Raw genomic sequence first — 25,365 nt, forward strand, 5'->3', positions numbered from 1 at the left:
ACATAAAATCATGGATGTTGAGACAGAATTGTGATTGGATCGTCCTTAATCAAGTCCGAAATTTAAAATGTTCCTGTAGAAATCAAGACTATGTCATTCATAGAACACAAAATCAAAGATTATGTTGTTATTTTTACAATTTTGCTACAGATATTTCCATTTAATGAATTTGGACGACAGTCGTTATTGAAGCAATAAGCAAATCGTTAAGTATTTTATTTTATTATGTAGATATTTTCTGATTTTCTATAATTATTGTTAGAAAAAAAATGTATCTATCGTGACTGAATAAATCAATATGCTTTTATATACTCAATTTGATTATAGTAGCGGTAAAAAGGAACAAACGATTGTCTAGCGTGACTTCAATCAGACATTTAACTAGTCTTTGCGGACAAAGAGCAATTGCTTTCAGCAAAGCACATGAGCTCCACTATCGCTGTCAACTAACAACCTTCAGAGTTAAACAATATGAACTATCTTTAATTTAAGAATCGATGAAATATAATTGTGTAAACATTCTGAGGTCGAAATAATAATAAATTCAAAACTCTTAGTAAAAATTGCAATATTCAAACAAATTACGTGGATTTGGATCAAAATTGTAGTAAATTCTAAGTTCTCTTAGTACAATTTGCTATATTCCAACAAAACCATGAAAATGTTAATACAAATTTATTCAAATCTGGCACAAATGGGAAAGACAACAGGAAAATATGGAAATATTTAAATTCCGGTAGGATATCAGATTAGTTTGATAGAATAGTAGCTTTAGTATCGTGATAGTAAAATCAAGAAAATCTATTAATTGTAGAGTATCTTCGTCTTTTCAAGATCATTCCAGGACAAAGAGCACTATAATTTTGGCAGTATCTTTTCAAAAAAGTTTAAAAAATTTGCTGTTATGGACCCGCGAAAAGTTTTAAAGTTTTTGATATAACTTTGATGATTTTCATTAGCGAATAGAAGGATTATCGTTGGAATTGAAAAGTTGAGACAAACATCGTATTGAATTTGCTATTCACTCTAGAAAATCATTATCTCATGTCATAATATCTCTGTTAGAAATGGTATCAGAATTGTGTTTTTAATTTTAAACCATTATTGTAAAAATAATGAATAGTGAAAACTTTTTTCACTTCTCGGGGGGGGCCCCTTCATTGGGGGGCCCGGGGCATTTGCCCCCTTGGCACCCCCCCAAATCCGGGCCTGACGTAAGAATAAGGACTGTTCATTTAAGAAAGTGGACACCTAAATATTAGCATTTTGGTGTAAAAATTCCATAAAAACAAATAACATTTTGTTTCAGTGTGATTCAAGTGTTTATTTTGACAACAGACAAAAGTTGACATAGAAAAATTATAAATTCTTAACGATGGGTCGAATGGACATGGCGACTCTCAATTTTTTTCAGCACAAATGGTGTACAGAAAAACTGTCGTTCCGAGATTTGGCCTAAATCGCGAAGTGTCCAAATTGAATTTTTTCAACGCTGTGGCCAAAACAGATATTCCTGACGACGTACGATACATCCCAACAGAAAAATTTGGGAAAAATGATTTGGTATGGCAAGCAGTTTGCTCCTGCGGTATGAAAGTACTACATATTTCACAACGGGTTCAATCAACGGCGAAAATTACAGAACTGAATGCATTAAAAAATGGCTTCTGCCCATCTACTGAAAGCATACCATGCCTCCATTGTTTTTGCCAGCATCGGCTCACTATGCTTCAGCTACTTTGGAGATGCTCAAGAAGGAATAATTCGAATTTGTAGAAAAATGATCGAATCCATCAAATTGCTCAGAACTACGCCTCATTGAAACATATTGGGCAATAATCAAACGGCATCTTAAGAAGGATGGAAGAGAAGCAAGCTCCATCGATTTTTTCAAGAAAATGTGGTCAGCAGTTCAAAAAGCAGTTCGAAAAGTTCCGAAAAAAATTGTGCAGAATTTTATGGGAGGTATCAAAAGAAAAGTAAGAGCATTCTCCAGCAATGCTCAATAAATGTTCAAATTTTTGTGAATTTGATCGAAATTACGTTGATTTCCATGTATTTTAGGTAAACTCATGAATTTGTTCGAAAATAAACAGATTACTGTAAAAAACACGTGTCCACTTTCTTAAATGAACAGTCCTTATAACCTAAAACAAAGCAATGGTGCGAAAACATTCAACATATTCAAGTATTTATGCTTAATATGGACAAATGATCCATTTACCCCACTGATACACTTCCCCACTGTACCTTAACTTGAATAACTTGAATTAGCATATATTTTTGAGTATTTTTTCCAATCATGAGTTTGAAACTAATTAAACAATTTGGCTATGGGTATTTTTTTTACGAAAAATTCGAAGCAAGCATGAACACTCCACAAAAAACTGACTTCGGTGAATTTGTACATCTAGTCTAAAGCTAAAACTTTGCGGAAGATAACATGAGGCGATTCATGAAAAGTTTTGAGTTATGGAGATATGAAATATTAAGTCAGGGAAATTGTTTGTTGAAGTTCATGTTATATTTGTTTTTCAATTAAAATTCCATTCAAATCAGTCCACAAAAAAGTCAGATCTTACCCCCTCAAATTGACCATTCTGAATAGAAAATCGAAAAAGTTGCAAATGTTTTGTACAATACCTTATATTTGGCGTTATTTTTATCTAATTTGAATTCAAAGCAGCTCTGAAACATATTAACTTTGCTTTGAACATAATATGCATAATATGTTAAAAATAAATATATGATGTGATTAAATTAAAAAAATTGGCCCTTTATATTCAACGCCATTTCTCAAAATTGGCTCATTTCGGTTGTGCCCCTTTTGTCTGAATGTCAGTTCCTCAAATACCCTGTTTCCTCGATTGTCGCAATGCTCTGAAAAGTTTTTAACGTTAATTATTCCCCCCACCACTAAAAACTAGTCTCTCTTTATTTGATATGTGACTCTTTCGAGTGTTACTGTTTTGTCTCGTATATTTTGGCTACGGGGTATTATACAAGTAGTGCCAAATATCTTGTCATTTTGATTGCTCTTCGGTCTTTATAGTCCATCCGTTTTTATGAGTTATGAATTTTCAAATAATAAACGTGTTTAGGTTTTCCTTAATTAAAAAGTAATCTAAATAATTTAGCAAAATGATGGAAAGTGCATATTGTATAGCTTCAAATACATGCACAAAATTTAGTTTAGATTGAAAAAGGTCAGTCTAAAAATGCCATTTGCGTTTTGAACTGGAAATGCTATTTCTAGAAGGGAAAATAATGTCTAGCAGGTTTAGCTTCTCGAGCGAAATATTTCGAATGACTGCTTTCCCCGGATCGATGCAGTAAACAAATATATCACTTTCGAGAAGTCGATAGACCAATATTTTCATACCCTCAAGTGCATTGTAACTGCTCCGCTTATTGGTTCATTCATCATCGGGTGGAGCAGAGTAGTGTGAAATACGCCCCCTCGTCATATTTCCCACCAGGAAAGGCCCACTCGCATCTCCAGCGTGAATCCCGTTCTCTCTGGTTCACATGTAGGCAACATAACTCGCAGAAACACGTGCCCCCCAAAGCAAATAGTCACAACAAATCGAGCGCTATAGGCAAACCTCCAGTCGTATGGTTCCGACGAAGCGGAAAACTCTTGTGTTAAATGAATGATCCGAAAGTTAAACTTGCTCCTCTCGAAGTTATAAATAATAGTAACAACAGTTTGCTCCGTCGAACACGATGTCGGCAACGACGACGATGACGACGACAACGCCCGCGAGCTGTTCTATCTTGCACATATCTATGTAGGAATCAAACTTGCGATGTCGATTTTAGCGGAACATATCGCAGTCGCAGGCAGCATATCGATGCAGAGTGAGCTAGCGCAGATTGGGATTCGATTCGGGAAAGTTTCCGTGTTAGATACCGACTAACTCAACTTGTGCGAATTAGTTGTCTGAATGTTTGGAGTTTCTAGTACAAAGACAGTGATGGCTGATTCGAAAAATGGTAAAACTCTCAAGTACCAGATTGCATTATTTCGTATTTGCAACACAAATTGGCAATACATCATCCCCAGACAACCTAAAATTGCCTAAGAATATACGTAAAAGGTCATTTATTTGTACAAATTACATGAAACCTGCACAATCGATGCATTAAAACGATTGATTGACGGGTTGAAGGTTGAACATAATTCTGAAGTTCTCTGCCTGGTATAGTACAAATGAAATATTGGAACACATGCCGAATAAAATTATTAATAATTTCAGGCAAAAATCGTTGCAATCTTCTATTGCCGTGATAAATGCGCTATATATCTAGGTTAAGTTAATTGAAAGCGTTTTATTCTCTGATGAGCAGATGAAATCAACTCACCTGTAAAAAATCTGAACCGATAAGGTGAAATGTAATATGTTTAAAAAAAAAAGTTAATTAAAGCCTTATTAAATTTTACCATATTAAGATGATAGTGTTTTCTATCACAGACCTAGATATAAGAAATTAATGTAATGTTTGGAATGATTCTAACAAAGGAAATAAAAAAAAATCAGTCTTCTCTGGTGTCCCTACCACAAAGGCGGAAGCAATTTGTGCCATGTCATAGTTATGTGGTACCCTTGAATATAAGTTCCATCTGGTCTAGATTGGAAAGAAGTGACGTGAGTATATAGTGTATTTTTTGAGGAATTTAAGTATACCGATGTTTTATGTTGGAAATTATCTTCTTAAAATTCATACTTACTTCGATGGTAGGCTTAAATCACTAGCATATTTCCGCTATTGGTCTTCCCCTCAGAATGAATCACTTTAATCAAATAGCAGCAACGTTGACCGTGAACTTGGAACACTCTTCTCCGCACACAACACCATCAAGCACAATCGAAAGCAAACAAATTCACTCATCAATAATAAACTGGAGATTCATTGTCGCGCGCAGTGGCCTTTTCCCATCAATTAAATCAATGCATTAAAATTTCCCTCACGCATTAATTCTTCTGCACACAAACACAAACCAGCTTGCGCTCGCGGGTGCTTCAATCCGATTTACGGGCTGGACCGAATCTCATTTCTCGTTTGGCACTAACTCACACTCTGTTGGGTATCACCAGCATGGTGGTGGAGCCGAGGGGCGATGCACATTCAATTGAGGTTTAATTACCATTAATTTCACTTGTTTCGCAGCATTGCACAGCATACATACGTTCAGAATGCAGTTTCCCGTTCAATTCACCGGTTTGGTTTTTTGATTCTTTATTTTTCACTACGTTGGCTGTGGGAGGAAAGAGGAAGTAGAATTTTAATTATGCTTTTTGCTTATTTCCCCACGCATCGAAAATAGTGAACGACCTGAATGTTAACGCACTGCTCGCGAGCACCAAAAATTAATCGGTCGATGTATGCAAATTCACGCCCCGCCAATGGCGATAACTTTAGCAGCAGCAGCAATAGCGACGTAATGGAAACAATTCAGAGAGGTGGAAAGATAAATGGTGTCGCAAATCGTACACTTCAGGATAATTATCAGAACTAAAAGTCTGAAAAGACTTCTAGTAAAATTAGGTGTTTCTCAAGGCAGCTTTTTGGGACCAATATTATACAATACATTTACATCTGACTTACCTGAGTTACCTCAGGGTTGTCAAAAATCTTTGGATGCCACAAACCTCTCTCCCAAAGGACGAAGTTTGCGTGTCATCTATTGTAGATAGCAAAAAAGTTGTTATGCCCTTATTAATAGAAAATCAATACTTTGTCTTAAGAACAAGCTTTTGATCTTAACACTTCAGTTGTCGCGCTGTTGTATTTTGTACAACACTGTTGAAAAAATTTCGCTTTTCGTTCACAACAGCAGCGTGGCAAACTGCACGACGACTGGAAGGTTAAAACAAATTTTCAGGCCAGCCATGTTGTATGCTGTACCAATATGGACAAGCTGTTGTAATACCAGGAAGGAAGCTCTGAATAGGATTCAAAATAAAATTTTAAAAATGATTCTGAAGCTTCCTTCCTGGTACAGTATTAATGAGTTACAAAGAATATTCAATGTTGAAAAATAATTGGAACAAATGTCAAATACAATAATTATTATTTTTAGATAAAAACCACTACAATCCTCTATTGCTACTCTTTTGTAAAAATTCTGAATTGCTACGGCAAATGAAATGTAATATGTTGTTAATCAAATGTTAATAAAAGCTTAATTTTGTTTTACCAAATAAGGTTGTCCAACACACCACACCTAGATATAAGAAATGAATGTAATGTTTGGAATGATACTAATAAAGAAGTAAAATAAAAAGATCTTTGAAAATCGATAACAAGTTGACGTGTCGCCTTCAATTTGTACTTATTGAATAATGATTTTGAATATGGAAAGTCAATTCTGATTTCGCATCAATAATGGAAAACGAACATGATTCGAAAGACAGTATGGCCCATAAAAAAATGCGAAAATTAATAGAAGATGTTTAGATTATTATCTACAAGCGTTATTTTCATAGTTTTGTGAGTGAATATAATATCTGATTACTGTAGTATATTCTGACATAACTTCGCTATCTAGGGCATTTTTTGACATATTTTTCTTACTGTCCAAAATAATGTAATAAAGCAAAAAAATTTTGAACGTTTTGTCCGCTCAAAATCAGAAACTGCGTCTGATTGTCGTATACTCTGGTGATAAACTTTCCACCTTCGAAAATCACACTTTATTGTTGAAAATATTAATTTGTTTGGTATCAGAGCAAGGAGGACTTCTGAGAGAACATCTTTTTCATGGTCACAATAAAGTATTTTGCCAGGTTCGTTTTTTAAGGGAATTTGCGTCTTCTGGGTTTCACATTGAGGGGTAAATGATCATTTTAGAGCGTTTCCCAGATATCTTGCACTACCTTTGAAAAAATGCCTTATTTTTGAAGGAGCTCTATGTTATACACTTCTTGACATTCTCAAATGGTAAACATATCAAATATGGTTCGAAATATCTTCAAAACATAGCCTAAGGTATATTCTTTGGAATGAGACCGGTTGAGAATGATTTGGTTATGATTTAGTACAGAAACTTCAATTTTTATAGAACGAACTTCACGAAATTTGAAAAATGCAAAAGGGTCAATTTCAGCTAACATCTCTCCAGGTCACATGCTGTGAAAAATCGAAATATATACCGATCGATCTGAAACTTTGGGAAATTGTTATTCAATACTGAAGAAATCAAGAAAATATATCCGAGAAGGAATTTGCCAACATCATTTTTTTTGACTTTTGGCCAGCCTTAGGCCACTGTGCGACGGGAGCGGGAATCGAACTCACGCTTCGTGGCACAATACGCCTAAACAAATGTGTACAGCATTGTACGACACAGTTTTCAGAACTATTTCTTTCCACAAACACGTCGGAATTCAATAATGAATGTAACGGTGAAATGATCACGCGAGTTCGTTAGCCCGTTCTCAAGACGTTCTGTGGAATACAAACACCATGCCATTTTTATTTCTGTAGATAGATTACGTGATAAACCTATGGATTCTACCCAACAACCAGGAGATTAAAAAAATGTCTCATAAATAACATGATGATTTTATCAACAGTCCGCAGTAGATTTTGGAAGAATATACCAAAAACTGCTAGGCAACTCAAAAAGTATCTGCCAAATACGGATTTCATTTATATTCCTCTGGATATTTCTTCAAGGTATTTCTCCAATTATTCCTAGAGATTTATTCCATAAATCGTTTCCACTCGAGCAGAAGAAAATAACTACTGATTATCATATTGAGGTATTCCATACCAGATAATTTCCAATACTTACAACCTGAATGAGGTATGAACGATCCCTGCATAAGAGGTAAAATACCTCAAATAATACCTTCTGCATATTCTACGAGTACCAAGGTGATAATTAGACGAGGTATTGTAATACCTAAATAATACATGATGGATTTTCATATAAAAGTGAATTTTTTCAGTAGTAGCTCAATACCTCCAGCAGTCTTCAATAGCTATCGAATACCAAAATGAAGTATTTTTAATTGTTTTCAACATTTTTTCAAATACCATTATAATACCAAAATAAGGTATTGATAACTGAACAATACCTAATTATGGTATGATACCAAAATATGGTATGCCTTATTGCGAGTTATTCTTTTCTCCTCGGTTAGGAGTACCTCGAATTTATTAAGTGATTCCTCATAATTATTTTAGGTTGCATTTTGGGAATGCCTCTTTGAATTTTTTCTTATAAACTTAACTAAGTATGCTGAATCTCGACAAACATTACACGAGATGTGCACAGCCGGGTAGTGAACAAACGAATTTCATGAGATCCGGAGTATTAGTGAATCGTGCTTCGTAAATATGCAACCTGACAATTTGTTATCTAAACCCAGGTTAAGAAAGAAAAGCCGAGATTAACGCAGCCCAGTTCATGAAGATGAAACTAAGTGCGAAGGTTCATGGATTCATCCGAAAATTTTCTCTGATTATTTGTTCATGAAACCCTGATGAACTTTTTTTCTAAAATGATCAAGTAATAGTTTCATATTGCTACAGACTGTACGACGTATATTGAAGGGGTGTTACGAAAACTTGTCTAAGATGATTTTTTTTTTTCTTGGATTCCCTCATGAATTCGTACAGGAACTTCATCCGAAATACCTTAAACAGTTCAAATTTTTACTGAATTACTTCAATAATTATCTTTTTTTACCGCTTGTTGTCATTTTTCTTCAGTAGTATCTACATATTCCTTTAAATTTGCTCTTCAAACTTTTATTGAGATAGTCCATAAACTCCTTTTATCCCTGAAAATATACGTTTTATTGAAGACTTGGAATATGCTTGATGAAGATCAATCTAGAACTCATAAAAAATATGTTTTTCGATTATTCCGAGATGGCTCTAAAAGCTATTTTGGAGATTCGTCCACAACTTTCTCTTTTGTCCCTTCTATTTTTTTTTTTGCAAAACAACTAAGATAATCGACAGATTCCAACAGAAATCGTATAATGATATTTTGAAGAAATCTACCAGGTATTTCAAGGCATTTTGAGGCAGTGATTGATCTTAGAGCCACAGGAATAATTTCCTCTAAGAACATACACAGGGTGCTACTCGCTTACCGAAATGGAATCCCCTGATATTTCCAGGTTTCACAAAATAATTCCAGGTCCAACAAAAACTTTGATTTTACATAACTTAAACGAAATAATGACGAATTTTAAAGTGTTCTTGATGTGGGCTTCGTGGCCGAGTGGTTAGTGTCGCCAGGCAGTAATCGATTCGTGTCATTGGGTGTGGGTTCGATTCCCGCTTCAGCCGTCGAAACTTTTCGTCAGGAATGTTTCTCGGCTGTGCCATTGGAGCATGCTTGTCCGTTGTCTAGTGTTAAGTTACAGTCTGTACAGCTAAATGGCTGAAGACGGTGTCCGTGTCTTTTAATAGCAATTTATACACTTCGAAACATTTTCTAACGCATGCTGATTCTATTCCAATACCCAATAGGTATTCAAATATGAAGATCCTTACAATGCTAAATTTTATCTTTTATTTAAATAAATTTATCATTTGCCTATGATGGAGTCTTTTATTTCGTTTGTAAGCTTTGTCCATCAGCGTGAACTGAACGGAACTTTCAAGTGCATCAGTGTGCTTCTTCTTAAAAGTTTTTTTTTGTACTGCGTTGTCGTACAAAAAAGGTTATGCTCCATAAATTTATCGGAAAGAATTTCTTCTTTCTTCAGAGGTTTAGAAGAAATAATCACTTTGTCCCATGTAATCTCTCCAAGAATTTTTCTGAGGAATTTTCCAAAAAAAAAAATGATTTTGGATATCTCGAAATAAAATCTGGATTACCACAAACCATACCTCAGGAATTCCTTCATATTATATTTCTGATATTTTTTTCAAGAAAGACATTAGTTTACCAGGATTTCATCCAGTGATTCTTTCATCGGTATTTCTAGATCATCCAGATGTCTCAGAAATTTCACAAGATTTTATAGATTATTGCCAAGAAAATTAAAAACAAATCAATCATTCAGCATTTTGCGAATGAACTCCTGGTAAATATAGGACGAAATCCCTAGAAAAATGTGTAGGAATGATTGGAAGATTTTTTTTGCGGTTGTGTGGTACCTTAAATGAACTTTTGAGTATAACATGGGGATTTTAAGAGTAGTTCATTGGAAAATGTTTGAAAGAACTTCAGTAATCATTGGATGAAATGCTTTAGAAATTCCTAGAAAAAAAAATCTATGGAAGCTCAATAATTAAACTCAGGTGAAGCTTAAGCTTAATCATTTGAAATGTTCTTAATAAACTCATTCGAATAAATCTGGAGGAATTTTTGGAGTCATTTTTTGGAATAGCCGTAGGTGAAATGGCGTATAAATTTTTGTCGGGTTGCATAGAAAAAAAATCCTTGAACGAGTTTTGCCAAAAACTTTGAAAGTCACCTTTACGGATTCTCTTGAAAAAAAAAATCTGTGGGAATCTTTGGAAGATCTCTTAAAGAGAATTCAGTCGAAAAGTTAGTGACAGAATATCTGGACGAAGTCCTAGGATAGTCTTTGGAAAATTGTTCAAAGTTATCCCTGAGAAAACTGCTGGAGGTAGTAACGTTGAAGTGCTCAAGGATTACCAGAAGCAAATTCTAAAGAAATTCCTTCAAGCATCCTATAAAAATAACTGAAAGTATTGATAGAGATGTCTGAAAAGAACCATGTATTAGTTCCTGAAAATATTTTAGATGAAAACCCTGGAGAAACCACTAGGATGATTCCTGAAGCTGTTTTTGAAAAATATGCATGCACGTCAATCATGTTTTGGTAGGTCGATAAAATTTCATAATCAAAGGGATCCTCACTGATCAGCTTAAATACCGTTTTGGTAGCAGCGCAGCCGATTTTTATTTTTTGTTGAAGAAGTTCTTTAGAATGTATACCTTTATTCTAATTGTTCAATTTTTCTATATGGAAGAGATACTAGTCCATTCATGAAAATAAACGGAGTATTGAACTAATTTGAATTAAGTTGAGAATCTTGGGTTCAATATTTGCCAGTTGAGAATTTCTTAGGGTTTAGAATTTTCTCGACTTCCCGGGTGGTCGCATGGGATGATACAAATTAAAGTTTTTGCATCCATCAAGTGAATAATATTTTGATCAAAATTTTGTAGAAATTTGATGAAAAATTGGTAGAAATTTGTGATTTTTACTTCTTTATTTGTCACTTCATTTGCAATGACCCGTTTGTATGCACGCTCCGAAAAAATCATGCGATTTTACGTCTTTTGGATGCACATAAAAGAAGTGAGCCAAATAACGTGAATTTGTGTCACATTTTAAATACGATGGTGTCTGATTCGGGAAATGTCAAACATAGCGGCATCGTTTTCATGTCATTCATCATGTAAAATTACATTTTTCTTTCAATACATATTTTAGAACCCATTTTTGCGTGATTTGTGATAATGTGAATTACGTTCGGAGTGATTTTCATTACTTTTAAGAGTGTGTATTTAGTAGAGTGATGCAAATTTTGAAATGTTTGCTCCCCTACGCTTAAACGCTTTTAATTATGGTAATTAGCATCCTCCCAAAGTTTGAAGTGATTCGGAAGAAATTTGACTGTGCACAGGCCATTTAAAGTTTATATGGAGATTACTATGGAAAACGCCAATCTTTTGTATTCAGCCCCGTATCTCTTCATCATAATATTTTATGGAAAAGTGAACAAATTCTTCTAATGTGAAATCCTCCCAGCTACAACTTTGCCGAAGACCACTTTTTGATTGGACCTCAGGATAAATTGTTATTCATCATCATAAAGTTGGTTAACATGTAGCATGCTTCACCAACTGTTCGGCAGGCAACAATGGTGCTCCTGGCGGAAAGAATAGATCAAAGTAATCCAGGCTATTATGTTCTACAGCAAAAAAGCAGTGTTGCTCTGAAAGTAATTGAATGATCATCTCAACATGATTTAGACTTTGTCATCAAAAATAACAAATTATCCTTACGTCCCATCGAAATGTGGTCTTCGGCAAAGTTGTAGCTGGGAAGTTTTCACATGAGATGAGTGTGTTGACTTTCCCATAGATTATTATGATGAGCAGTTAGAGGACTGAACACAAAAGGTTTGCCTTTTCCATAGTAATTTCCATATAAACTTCAAATGGCGTGTGCACAACCAAATTTCTTCCGAATCACTTCAAATTTTGGGAGGATCATTTATATCATAATTGACATCGTTTAAGCATAGGGGAGCAAAAACTCCAAAATTTGCATCAGTCTAGTATTTAGTGCAAAATCCATGAAGTTTTCAGCTTCATTGGTATACTCAAGCTCAGGCTTTACTTTCTACAAGTTTGTAGAATTATCCATCAAGCCGCAATTTGGAAAACAAAAATAGAACTATGCCATTTCTGCTTATGTTTGATTAAGAGAGGGATCAATCGTATTCCAGTTGAACTACAACAATCCTACGAAAGTTGTTCCGCCTCTCGTATGCAAACATCAAATTCCCAGAAACACTTGCCAACGGAAATTCCTCTCCATTGATCGATTTTCTCCGGATTAACCATCCTCGCATAATTCCCTCATTGCTGCTAGCTGCCGCTCAAAGGCCATATCATCGCGGAAAGTATATCACTATTTCAATATTTGTACATTTGCTTTGATAATATTTAAAACACAATTTTCGCGCGCGCTCGCTCAAACACACAAACACAAGGCCGCATGGGCGGATGTTCTGTGTTCTGGACTGTCGCATCGGGGGTGCCTCTCGGAAATTTGTTTCTCATCCGATTTATTCGTATTCGATTGCTGGCTGGTGCCAAATGGCCGGAGCGTGAAGGACGTCATTTTCAGGGACGAGGGGGACGTTGGATCGAACGAAAGCAAACACAAACAGTGCACGGTGGGCAAAAAATTAATCCAAAAATTCAACTAAGAGGATTTGCAGATTTGAGATATTCCCATATACTATTTCCACAGAAAAACATCATTACAAATATATCTATGCTAGTTTGATTACTAACTAATTGTGAAAAACCTTAAAAATTTTCTATGCAGTTTTAAAGCGCGCATAATTTTTATTTAGGACTCACTAGCCTAATTGAAAATGAAGTTACTCAAGACTTCACAATCAAGAGAACAATTTTTAATTTCCTGGGAGACTGATTTTGAAGAAGTAAAATCTATTACTGAAAAAAAAAAACAAAAATGCCACGGATATTGGAATTTTCAACATTTTCATCAAGAAACTCCCAGAGAGAAGCATATCATTTTTGGTTGATATATTAAACAAATGTTTGCAGTTGGCATATTTTCCTGACAAATGGATAAATGCTAAGATTGTACCAATTTTAGAACCAGACAAAAATCCTTCAGAAGCTTCCAGCTATCGTTCAATCAGCTTGTCTCCTCTATCAGTAAAATTTTTGAACAAGTGATTTCAATAAGAATGATGATCCACATCAACGATTTCTCCTAATGCTGCCAAAACTTAACTTATAATATTCCCACATAAACCAAAAGCTCTTTATTTGAAACCTTCAAGTAGACATGGTGTCACGTTGAGAGGGGTTCCAATAAATTGGTCAGATGAAGTTAGGTTTCTAGAACTCATGCTAGATAAATAGCTTTCAAAAATCACATTGAGTTGAATACCCAAATGTAACAAATACATTAAATCATTAACTCTTCATCAAAGTCTTCATAAGATCAGACTGCTACCAATCGATTTCTCGTAATATTAAATTGATTGTTCATTTGGATACAGGTATATTACAAAATATTTAATCAGCGTTTTCTTAAAATTGCATTTCAAGTCCATTTTCACCCACTATGCAGTATGTTGACGTCCTTTCCCCTGAGAGGCAGCGTTGTTTGACTATTTTTGTAACACTTGGCCAAAAACCAATAAAATCCGGAGCCAATCCAACAGCTCGAGCAGCACTTGAACACACAACCACGCCGATTCCGTTAGATACTCGCAATACACAATATGTGACGGCCAAATGCGGATATAGATTTTCGACAAAACGGCACTCCTGCTTCCCGCTTTCGCACGCTTTGCAATTGATTCCCGCGTTTGGCGCAAATAAATTGAAGCTCCCAAATCACCCCGGCAAACAGATACTCGGCTTCTCCACCAAAAACACGACAAGCACTTCAATCACGAACTTTGTTTGCACGCCCAAAAAAACCTCACCCAAGGGGCTACTAGGGCTACACTTTGGAGGCGAAGATGTTATCATAACATTTCAACGAGCCGTCAAAAGTGAACTCACTTCGACACGATTTGTTATCACTCTCTCGACGACTCCACGATTACCATAACGGCATGACCCGGTGATAGCGGCGCGCTCGAGCCTACCGACAAGTTTGTTGTTTTCGAACTACGACGCAGAACGAAGTGGAAAAGCAAACGAACGAACGAACGATCGGCAAGACGGAACATGTGCTCGATCTCGCGGTTTGAATGCGACTAGCTGGACGGAATTTCTCACGAAGGCGTGCTGCTCTCTTGGAGTTGTTTTTGTTATGACGGTGATCGCGATCGAAGGCAACTTTCTGGGAGGAACACGTGCACGCTTAGCTGTTTATGGCTCAGTTCTCTCAAGTTCGCTTTCGGTATGTTGCCCACCCATCGACTGCTGCTCAGACGAGAAGGTGTTTAGCGCGGGCATGAACCAAGCTTTATAAAGTGATACGGGACAAAGGTTTGCACTAGAGTGTCCATTTCCCGGCCATTTCAGTTGTCCCGGGATTCGGGACAAAAATTGATGCTTGTCCCGGGAAATCCCGGGATCCCGGGATTTCTTAGAATTTCGTTAAAAATTGTATTTTCGTTGGAATGGAAGTAAAATTTCAACTTTACAATGTGCTTACAATTGAATTTAAAAAGAGAGATTTGTTTTAAGATGAACAGTTGAATTAAAAAATGAATCACAACACATTTATTCTAATGAAGTTATAAAAAAAATAGATAGTTAATTATGGGTTTGTTGGGAAAGTTAAGGAATTCTCTATTACCTTGGCCGACTCTGATTCAAAATGAGAGCTATGTCGATTTTTTACGTATTTATTACTCATTTTGTTTCTAAATGATTGAGACAAACTTTAGCATACCTATTAATTGGTCTTTAGAATGCCATGACAAATGTGAATTAAAGTTGCACACATAAACAATCAAACATAATTTAAGAATGCAATCGCATGATGCCAACGTACGGTATTAGGACATAAGCAACTGTGAGTTCCATATTCCGTTTTTCGGCCATATTTGCAAAATAGCTGAATGAAATTTATGATTGATTCAAATGTTTTAATTATGATCAACTTCGTTAGTTTAATTTATAGTCACCCGTCAAACGGGATCAGATGCACGGTATTTGGAACAATAACATGTACAAATAGCAAAATTAGATATGGTTAAACAATTTAATATAGTGCATATGAAATTGCTTGTGTAAAATACATAAAATGGTCGACTATATGGTAGGTGTCCAGACATACCAAATGTTTTTTTATGACACCAGGATTTTTTTTGATGATATTCCTGTACAAAAATAGCATCGAAACAATCATAAATGATGGCGTTCTTACTGTTTCTCTAGAATGACAAAATATCATCTAGTCCGGTATGTCTGAACACCGACCATAGTACAATTAATAACTTGAAAATAATCATATATTATTTTTCTCTGATTCTTAAACATTTAAGTCTACAATTTGATCCAGAAAATTTAAAAATTATCACCATTATCTTCTAAGTACAAGAGAAACGTTTTGAAGCTCATTGAAAGTGCTGTACTGGATCATACTTAAAGTTAATTATTATAATTAAGGGAACCAGATTGGCTTACAGTTATGATAACTACAAATGTTGTAAAGTAACGCAATAAAACAAAAATCGCTTTTACTAATTTGGTAATTTAGTATTTTTATGACAATTATTACCTTTTTGTTTGCTCTCCTTTATGATGATTTTCTTTTTTATCGAATAAAGTTTGAGTCTGATAAAAATATCAATGTTTTGTATTATAATATACTGGTTTCCATCAAATTTTACATTCATCTCGGGAAATCCCGGGATTCCCGGGACAACATCATTAATATCCCGGGAAACGGGAAATCCCGAAATTTAACAAATCCCGGGATATCTTGTCCCGGGATGTCCCGGGATGGACACTCTAGTTTGCACCTAACTTTTCGTGGAAGATCTTTTCAATTAAGCTTCGGCTTTTAAGTCAAAATATTTCTTAATACATTAGGCTGATACAAATATTAATTTTCTTTTATGTCAACCCCCCCCCCCTTCAAAATCCGAAAATTTTGAAGGGGAGAAAAAAAAGATTCATCATTTTTTTGACATCAGTTAGGTTTTTTTTATATTTTTTAAAATAAAAAAAATAGGTAAAATAATGATCCAGATGACGATTGAAAAAAGTTTAACAAGTATCGTTTAAAATAAAAATTCGAACAAATAACTTTTTTTTTTCATTTTTATGTTTTTGTTCCTTTTTTATTTCTATCCTACCCCTCGTACCTTCCAAGTGGTCTCGGACATAAAAGAAAATTAATATTTGTATGAGCCTTACTAGTTTTTTTTTATTTTTTTTTTCAAGAAATATTTCCATGCTCACACAGTTATGGGTCACACACAGTTAAGTGATCCCTTCACATTCATATTGACGTAGAATATAATTTTGCCAAAATATTATTCTTTTTCCTCCATTCGTAATGTTAAGCAAAATATTCAACCGCTAAACAACGGTGTTTTGACAAATGTTAAGCTGGTATAACAAAGTTGTAAAATATCGTCGTTTTCTATAAGAAGTGTCATCAGCATTCAATAGCTCCTACAGATTATAAAAGTCAAATGTTATGGCATGAACATTACTATTGTTATTAATATTTATTTAGGACACTCTACCATACGTGTGGCATTCGTTTCGAAATAGTCGTATTCACTTTTCAATTACATAGCATCATTTAAAACTAGATTTGATAATAGATATTACAATCTTTGAGAAATTTAAAAATGTTTGCTTCCCTTCTTGCATCGTGCGCTAGTATTTCAGAAAGTGATCCGGTGATTTCGCATCTGATTCGTTGTTGAGAATATTCTCTTCAGTCAATCAGGATGTGTGGGATTGTGAACATTACTAGCTATCTGATATTCAGTATGAATTCATCTTTGAGCAATATATGTATTGGTTTTGATGCTAAATACTGAATATTAGTAGTTCCATTTTCTGTTCTGTGCATATATGCACTTCTATTTTCTGCATTTAAAATTGGCTCAGGAATATCAGGAAGGATTCCCATTATTCCTGATCAAGGTTAAACGAGCGGAAGAATGCAAAGCCGACAGGAAGAACAGGCTACACCGGAAAAATACTAGCCACCATGCGATCCAAGACGACGGAAGGTAACCGCGTTCCTGCTCCGATTGTAGAACCCATTGAAGATTTCGTAAAAAACCGTTCGACGCATCAGTTCACAGTAGAACAATTGACACATCTCAGCAATGGGTTAGGATATGCGGTGACTACGAAGCTGATGCGGAGAAAATCATCGTAGACATGAAAAAAACGATTATCCAAACCGTATCAATAAAGGACCAGAACACAACAAGGAACATCGTAGCAAAGGCCATAACAGCAGGACAACGCAGCAGTGCAGACAAGAACGAGACGAAGATCGTGAAAGAACTTAAGGATAAACCAGTGTTCTACATTAAGGCGGATAAAGGCAACGGGATCGTCATCATGGACAAGACGGATTATTACGATACAAATGGCGAAAAGGATAAACGAAGGCCCCTACCGACATTTGAGAGAGGATCCACTACCCGGGATGAGTCCGGGACAGAACCATGAAGGACTGCAAGGCGATTATTGGCGACATTTTTCCAGGGATTAAAGGACTACCGAAGATTCACAAGCCGAGAAAAGAAATGCGAGAAATAATTTCGGCGGACGGATCCCCCACTCATAAACTGGTGAAATGGTTAGTTAAGGAATTCCAGAGTATGCCGAATCAATTCTCCTTTAGGTTAGTTAAAAATATCCAGGAGATCTCCCAGGAACTATTAGAGTCAGGACACATCGAGAATGATGAGATGATGGTTTCTTTCGATGTAGCAGCTTTTTTTCGCAGCGTTCCAGTATAAGATTCCCTAAATCTTCTCGAGAACTAGTTATTAGCCCAAAGGACGGATGCAAAAGTTCACCAATTGGACGCGTAAAAACAGATATATGAACAGAACAGTTTTGTCTGTTTTGGAGGGGGTGAACACAAACTTTTGCACGGGAGTGTATACTTGAAGCTAGTTTTTTTTCATCTCGAGAAGTTTCTGGTAGAATGTATAAAAAATACGTCAACCTCTATAATATCAAACCATTAAAAAGAAGTTTTTATAAATGGTGAAAAGAGAAAAATATATGTATACATTTCAAATTATATGAAACAGGAATAATGCCGACACTTGTATTGACGAACCATACAAAGTTTGTTTGAATATTACATAAAAGTAACGCTTTCATGAAAACATGTTACTAGTTGGTAACCCATCCACGACTGAACACAAATATCTTTTCGCACTCACACAGCACGAGCAGCAAAACTTTTCGGCGTCCCGAAAACAAACCGTCATGCTTAGGCTTTCCAAAGCACTCTGTGATCAAGAATGGATCAATGCGCGAGTTCACTAATTTGACATTTGAGCGGTGCCGAATTCACTTGTTGCCATGGTCACGTAAATAACACGGCACCGCTCAAACGTCAATTAGTGAACTCGTGCATTGGTTCATTGCACTAAGTAATTTCTCCAGGATATAAATTGGATTCAACTATGAATTGTTCAAACTATTCCGGCTACGAAACCTTATTTTTTGTGAAGAATAGAGATTCAATAATTATTCTAGCAATTTGTTATGAATTCTTTCAGAGGCCCTTTTATCGAGTTTTCTTGGAGTGCTCTAGAATTTATTCCAAAATATCGTACAAGTATTTGTCCAGAAACAGAACTTTTATGCAACTCCAAATATTTATGTAAGAACCATTCTATGTACTGCTTAAGTTTCTTATATGTTTCTTTGTTGAACGAAATCCTTCACTGATTCCATCAGGAATTTCTTTAGAAAGTCCTCGATGATTTTTTTCAGAGGGTTCTCCAAGTGATTCAAATCCCCCAGATAATTCTCCTAGAATACTACCGATAATCTCACCAAAAACCAAAACAAAAACGTAAACTTTTCCTGTTTTTAATGAAGTTTTTTAGGGATTTTTTCGTTCTTTCTTCTACACATTTTTTAAAGAATTCTTGGGATTTTTTTTCAAAATTTTTTCAAGAAATCAGCTAACCATAACAAAATTGTTGAAGTTTTATAATTACCTGCTAGAAATGTTCATGGACTGCTTAACATTTTTTTTTAATACCGTCGATGGGGGTGACAATGGGTCAAGGGTGAGATCGGGTCAAAACGGAAAAATATGATTTATGAAATATTTCAGCTAATAAAGTTGATATCACTAAAAATCATAATTCATATGTTAGGGAACATATCTCGTAATCACGTAATTCATCACAATATACATTTTTATAAATAATAGTTTTTGTTCACTATATCAATAAACTTGTATGTTGAAACTAAATAAAATTTACAACATTAAATTTCTCCTGTGCAAAGTATCACGCAGGTACTTTAATCTCTATCGTTATATTAGTAGAAGCTTGATAGTCTTTTCATTACACTTCACACGTATTTTCCGTAATCTATTTGATTTTTCCAAAATCATTTTTTTCGGTACGGTGTCTAATACATCAAAAATGGGGGTGAGATTGGGTCGATAGTAAATGAAATTCCAAGTCTACTTTTTTGACATATTACGGTGCCAGGTGTTCTCTTTTTTCATTAAGATGTGTTTATTCTTTCTAAATACCGCATCTCTGAAGCATCAAACAAGTCTACTTAAGAATTCCGTGCATTGGATAACAATGCAACGCATTTTGACAACTTCTCAAACCAGCAACTGTGTTTCGTGCGCAGCAACATCTAAAAATTTTACCAATTCATTTATATTAAATTTAATTATTTGTCAGTGTTCTCGTATTATAGAAACATCTCACGGAAGTACAAATGAGTTGGATAGCTGAAATACCGGGATTATGTCGTCAACATTTGCCTGAAATGTATTGATCGTGGAATGTCGCACCGGAATTAAACAATTTGCGATGGTTTAAAATAATCACTGTTTCAGTACACTTTTGGGGAAACTGAATAGGCTTTATGGCAATGGGGATGAGACTTTGAAGACAATTTGAGGGAGAAAACAAGAAAATTTATGTAAACTTGACGATAAATGTTGGGTTTACATATGTTTTCCCATAATTCTTCAATTTTTTTGAATAATGTGGGTTTATCATACTTGTGAAGCATCTTAGAAATGTTTTCGTCTTGTTTGCATCGTATTGCATCAATGTTTTGCAGTTATGAATTGTTTTGCAATCATATTCTCTAAAACAAGTTATTTCAATTACAGTGACCCAATGTCACCCCCTCATGGGGTGAGATTGGGTCATTTTTCATTCACTTGTGGTGCCGCTGTGAATAAATATTTTTCTTTATTTTTTTGAACAGTTGTAAGTGTACCATCAAAGGACATACAAACCAAATTTGAAGTTTATTGTTGTTAAATTGCGATAGTTATCCAATAAATAAATCGTACATATCCCTTTTTTTTTTTTTTTTTTTTTTTTTTTTTTTTTTTTTTTTTTTTTTTTTTTTTTTAAATTTCTTTATTAGTATCATTCCAAACATTACATTCATTATTTCTTATATCTAGGTGTTCTGTGTTATTAGACAACACTATCATCCTAATTTGGTAAAACAAATCTAAGATTTTATTAACATTTTGTTAACAACATATTACATTTCATTTGCCGTAGCAGTTCAGATTTTTTACAGGTGAGTTGATTTCACCTGCTTATAAGAGAAAAAAAAAAAAGTTTTTAATATACTTAACCTAACTTAACCTAAACATATAACGCATTAATCGTGGCAATAGAAGATTGTAACGATTTTTGCCTGAAATTATTGATTATTTTATTTGACATTTGTTCCAATGTTTCAACATTGGATATCCTATGTAACTCATTGGTACTATACCAGGGAGGAAGCCTCAGAATCATTTTCAAAATTTTATTTTGAATTCTCTGCAGAGCTTTCTTCCTGGTATTACAACAGCTAGTCCATATTGGTACAGCATACAACATGGCTGGCCTGAAAATTTGTTTGAATATCAAAAGCTTGTTCTTAAGACAAAGTTTTGATTTTCTATTAATAAGGGGATAGAGACATTTTACATATTTGTTACATTTGGCTTGAATGCCCTCAATGTGATTTTTGAAAGTTAAATTCTTATCTAGCATGAGTCCTAGATACTTAACTTCATCTGACCAATTTATTGGAACCCCTCTCATCGTGACAACATGTCTACTTGAAGGTTTCAAATAAAGAGCTTTTGGTTTATGTGGGAATATTATTAGTTGAGTTTTGGAAGCATTAGGAGAAATCTTCCATTTTTGCAAGTATGAAGAAAAAATATCCAAACTTTTTTGCAATCGACTACAGATGACACGCAGGCTTCGTCCTTTGGCGGAGAGGCCTGTGTCATCCGCAAACAAAGATTTTTGACATCCCTGAGGTAACTCAGGTAAGTCAGATGTGAAAATATTGTATAATATTGGTCCCAAAATGCTGCCTTGGGGAACACCAGCTCTTACAGGAAGTCTTTCAGATCTGGAGTTCTGATAATTAACCTGAAGTGTACGATTTGACAGATAACTTTGAATTATTCTAACAATGTATGTTGGAAAATTAAAATTTTTCAATTTTACAATCAAACCTTCATGCCAAACACTGTCGAATGCTTTTTCTATGTCTAGAAGAGCAAGACCAGTAGAGTAGCCTTCAGATTTGTTGGAACGGATCAAATTTGTTACACGTAAAAGTTGATGAGTGGTCGAATGTCCATGGCGGAATCCGAACTGTTCATTGGCAAAAATTGAATTCTCGTTGATGTGGACCATCATTCTGTTCAAAATAACCTTTTCAAAAAGTTTACTGATGGAGGAAAGCAAACTGATTGGACGATAGCTAGAAGCTTCTGCAGGATTTTTGTCTGGTTTTAAAATTGGAACAACCTTAGCATTTTTCCATTTGTCAGGAAAATATGTTAATTGAAAACATTTGTTAAATATATCAACTAAAAATGATAAGCTACTTTCTGGAAGTTTCTTGATGAGGATGTAGAAAATTCCATCATCGCCAGGAGCTTTCATATTTTTGAATTTTTTAATAATAGTTCTCACTTCTTCCAAATCAGTCTCCCAGGCATTTTCGAAAACGTTCTCTTGATTGAGAATATTTTCGAACTCCTGAGTAACTTCATTTTCAATTGGACTAGTAAGTCCTAAATTAAAATTGTGCGCACTTTCAAACTGCATAGCAAGTTTTTGAGCTTTTTCGCAATTAGTTAGTAATAATTTGTTTTCCTCTTTCAATGCCGGTATAGGCTTCTGAGGTTTTTTCAAGATTTTAGATAATTTCCAAAAGGGCTTAGAGCCGGGGTCCAATTGAGAAATTTTATTTTCAAAATTTTTGTTTCTTAAATCTGCAAAACGTTTCTTGATTTCTTTCTGCAAATCCTGCCATATAATTTTCATAGCAGGATCACGAGTGCGTTGAAATTGCCTTCTCCTCACGTTTTTAAGACGGATCAAGAGTTTAAGATCATCGTCTATAATCACGGATTCAAATTTTACTTCACATTTTGGAATTGCAATGTTTCTGGCTTCAACAATGGAATTTGTTAAAGTTTCAAGAGCATTGTCAATATCAATTTTAGTTTCTAAAGAAATGTTAACATCAAGATTAGAGTCAACATACGTTTCATATATATTCCAGTCGGCTCGTAAATAATTGAAAGTGGAGCTGATAGGATTGAGAATCGCTTCATGCGATATTTGAAATGTAACAGGGACATGATCAGAATCAAAATCAGCATGAGTAACTAATTGGCTACAAAGATGACTAGAGTCGGTTAAGACCAAGTCAATCGTAGATGGATTTCTAGAAGAGGAAAAACATGTAGGACTATCAGGGTATTGAATTGAGAAATATCCTGAAGAGCACTCATCAAATAAAATTCTGCCGTTGGAATTACTTTGAGAATTATTCCATGACCGATGTTTGGCATTAAAGTCACCAATGACAAAAAAATTTGACTTATTGCGAGTTAATTTTCGCAAGTCAGTTTGAAGCCAATTAACTTGCTGTCCAGAGCATTGAAAAGGCAAATAGGCAGCTATGAAAGTATATTTACCAAACTGTGTTTCAACAGAAACACCTAAAGTTTCAAAAACTTTAGTTTCAAATGACGAAAACAGTTGATGTTTTATACGCCTATGAATGATGATTGCAACTCCCCCACATGCCCCATCAAGTGGATCATTACGATAAACAAAAAAGTTAGGATCTCTTTTGAGTTTAGATCCAGGTTTTAAATACGTTTCGGTAATAACTGCTATATGCACGTTGTTAACCGTAAGAAAATTAAACAGCTCGTCCTCTTTACCATTCAGAGAACGAGCATTCCAATTTCGTACATATCCCTTTTTAACCCATTCTCACCCCCAAGGACGGTATCTGACGGATCTCAATCATGAGTTTGTTTTTTAGAATTTCTCCTAGTGTTCATGGATTTCACTAAATATTTTTCAGGAATTCATTGCTTTATGGATTACTGCAATGAACACGCCAAAGTAAAAAAAAAATGTAAAGAAAAATATGAAAACTAAATGAATGTAGTTTCGTGGTTGCAGCTTGAACAAGCTACCCTCAATCAGATACCCTTAGTTACATGAGAGGTAATTACGATATAAATTCACATACATACAGCTCTATAAAATATTCTAGAGACCATGCATGGTTGAAACTCTTATGGCAGTTATATTCAACTAAATTGAGACATGTTTAACGGATTGATGCACGAGTTTTAAGTGGTAAAATGCTGCTGTCCGGATTTTGATTCAGTAGTGTCCGGATTTAAAGCCAAAGCTTGCTTCAGATGTCCGGATTTCTGGACAAGACATACGACATTGTTTAAACGAATTTCATTATATCGATGTCAGATTTCATCAGATCTGATGTAAGACCGTTAGTAGCACAATTTAGCTTCAACTTAATCTGAAGAAAACCTAATGAAAATAGTGTTTGAATATTTGCTCTTGCTTAAGAGGGATTCCACGGAGGCATGCAAGTCGATTCTGATCGACCATTTCAAAAATATCTGAAACTTTGCACAGTTTTTCAGTTGCATCTAAATCGTCATTTTCCGATATCAAATCTTCAAGTTGAGTCACGACTAACTTTTCAAAAGGGTGTATGTTAAAATGGTTTAAAAATATTCAAAAAGCTGCACAGCAAAAACGGTTCGTTCGATTGTTAGACAACTAAAGAAACAAAGTTAGACAAATAAATAAAGATTCCAAAAAAAAAATACACACAGTAAAAATTTTTTTTTTTGCATTAAAAAACATCATTTTTGTCACAAAACTCAAATATCTCAAAACCCTATCGGAATACCAACGTAATTTTTTGAGGAAAAACGGTCCATTATATTAGCTATCTACCATAAAATTTGGTGATGGTAAGCCAATAAACAAAAAAGTTATGACATTTCAAATATTTCACAAATTTGACACTTAGTGAAAAAAAAATTTTTTTTTCATTGTTAATTTTTTTTAGGACCGCAGTTTGTTGCTGAATTTTTTGTTAAGGGTACCACATGAGGTTAACAAGTTGTTTTCATGATATTTTATTTAATTATTCATAACTATTATAGCATCTATTAGAAAGTTAGACGCGATCCAGTGTTGTGATCTAAAGTCTTGATAGTGTCATATTTTTTATTGTACGTAACTGAAGAAAAATTCTCTCAATAGTGTTGAAACCTTTTGATAAAAGAAACCTATAAGAAATCTAATATTGAAGACAAAAGCTACAAAAAAAGTTTTCTATGCAAAAAGTTTACCTCGTAGAGAACAAGGCGGGTCTATACCCAGGTGATCTAGTATACGTAAAGCAGGTCGGTTTTCTCGGCGCTGGTTTTCTCCACAAAGTTAAAATCTGATTACACCTGGGTATAGACCCGCCTTGGTAGAGAATAGACTTTGTTCATCATATTTGGGAGAAAGCGAGTAACTTCAACAACATCAAAAACATGATAGGTACATACCATGAACATACTCACGAAAAAGCTAAAACTATACTACCACTATGGTTATAAAAGATTT

At 34.7% G+C, this 25,365-nt stretch overlaps 1 long non-coding RNA gene across 1 annotated transcript; it reads right to left on the bottom strand.

Moving 5' to 3' along the window:
• Nucleotides 1-5,073: 5,073 nt before the first annotated feature.
• On the bottom strand, nucleotides 5,074-14,497 carry LOC110679149. The gene is made up of 2 exons (XR_002502255.1): nucleotides 14,288-14,497; nucleotides 5,074-5,260 (listed from the first exon to the last, which is right to left on the bottom strand). It is a non-coding gene; the product is annotated as an uncharacterized LOC110679149 (long non-coding RNA).
• Between the last annotated feature and the right edge of the window lie 10,868 nt (nucleotides 14,498-25,365).

The sequence above is a fragment of the Aedes aegypti genome, chromosome 3 (genome assembly GCF_002204515.2).
Source record: "Aedes aegypti strain LVP_AGWG chromosome 3, AaegL5.0 Primary Assembly, whole genome shotgun sequence".
NCBI classification, from domain to species: domain Eukaryota; kingdom Metazoa; phylum Arthropoda; class Insecta; order Diptera; family Culicidae; genus Aedes; species Aedes aegypti.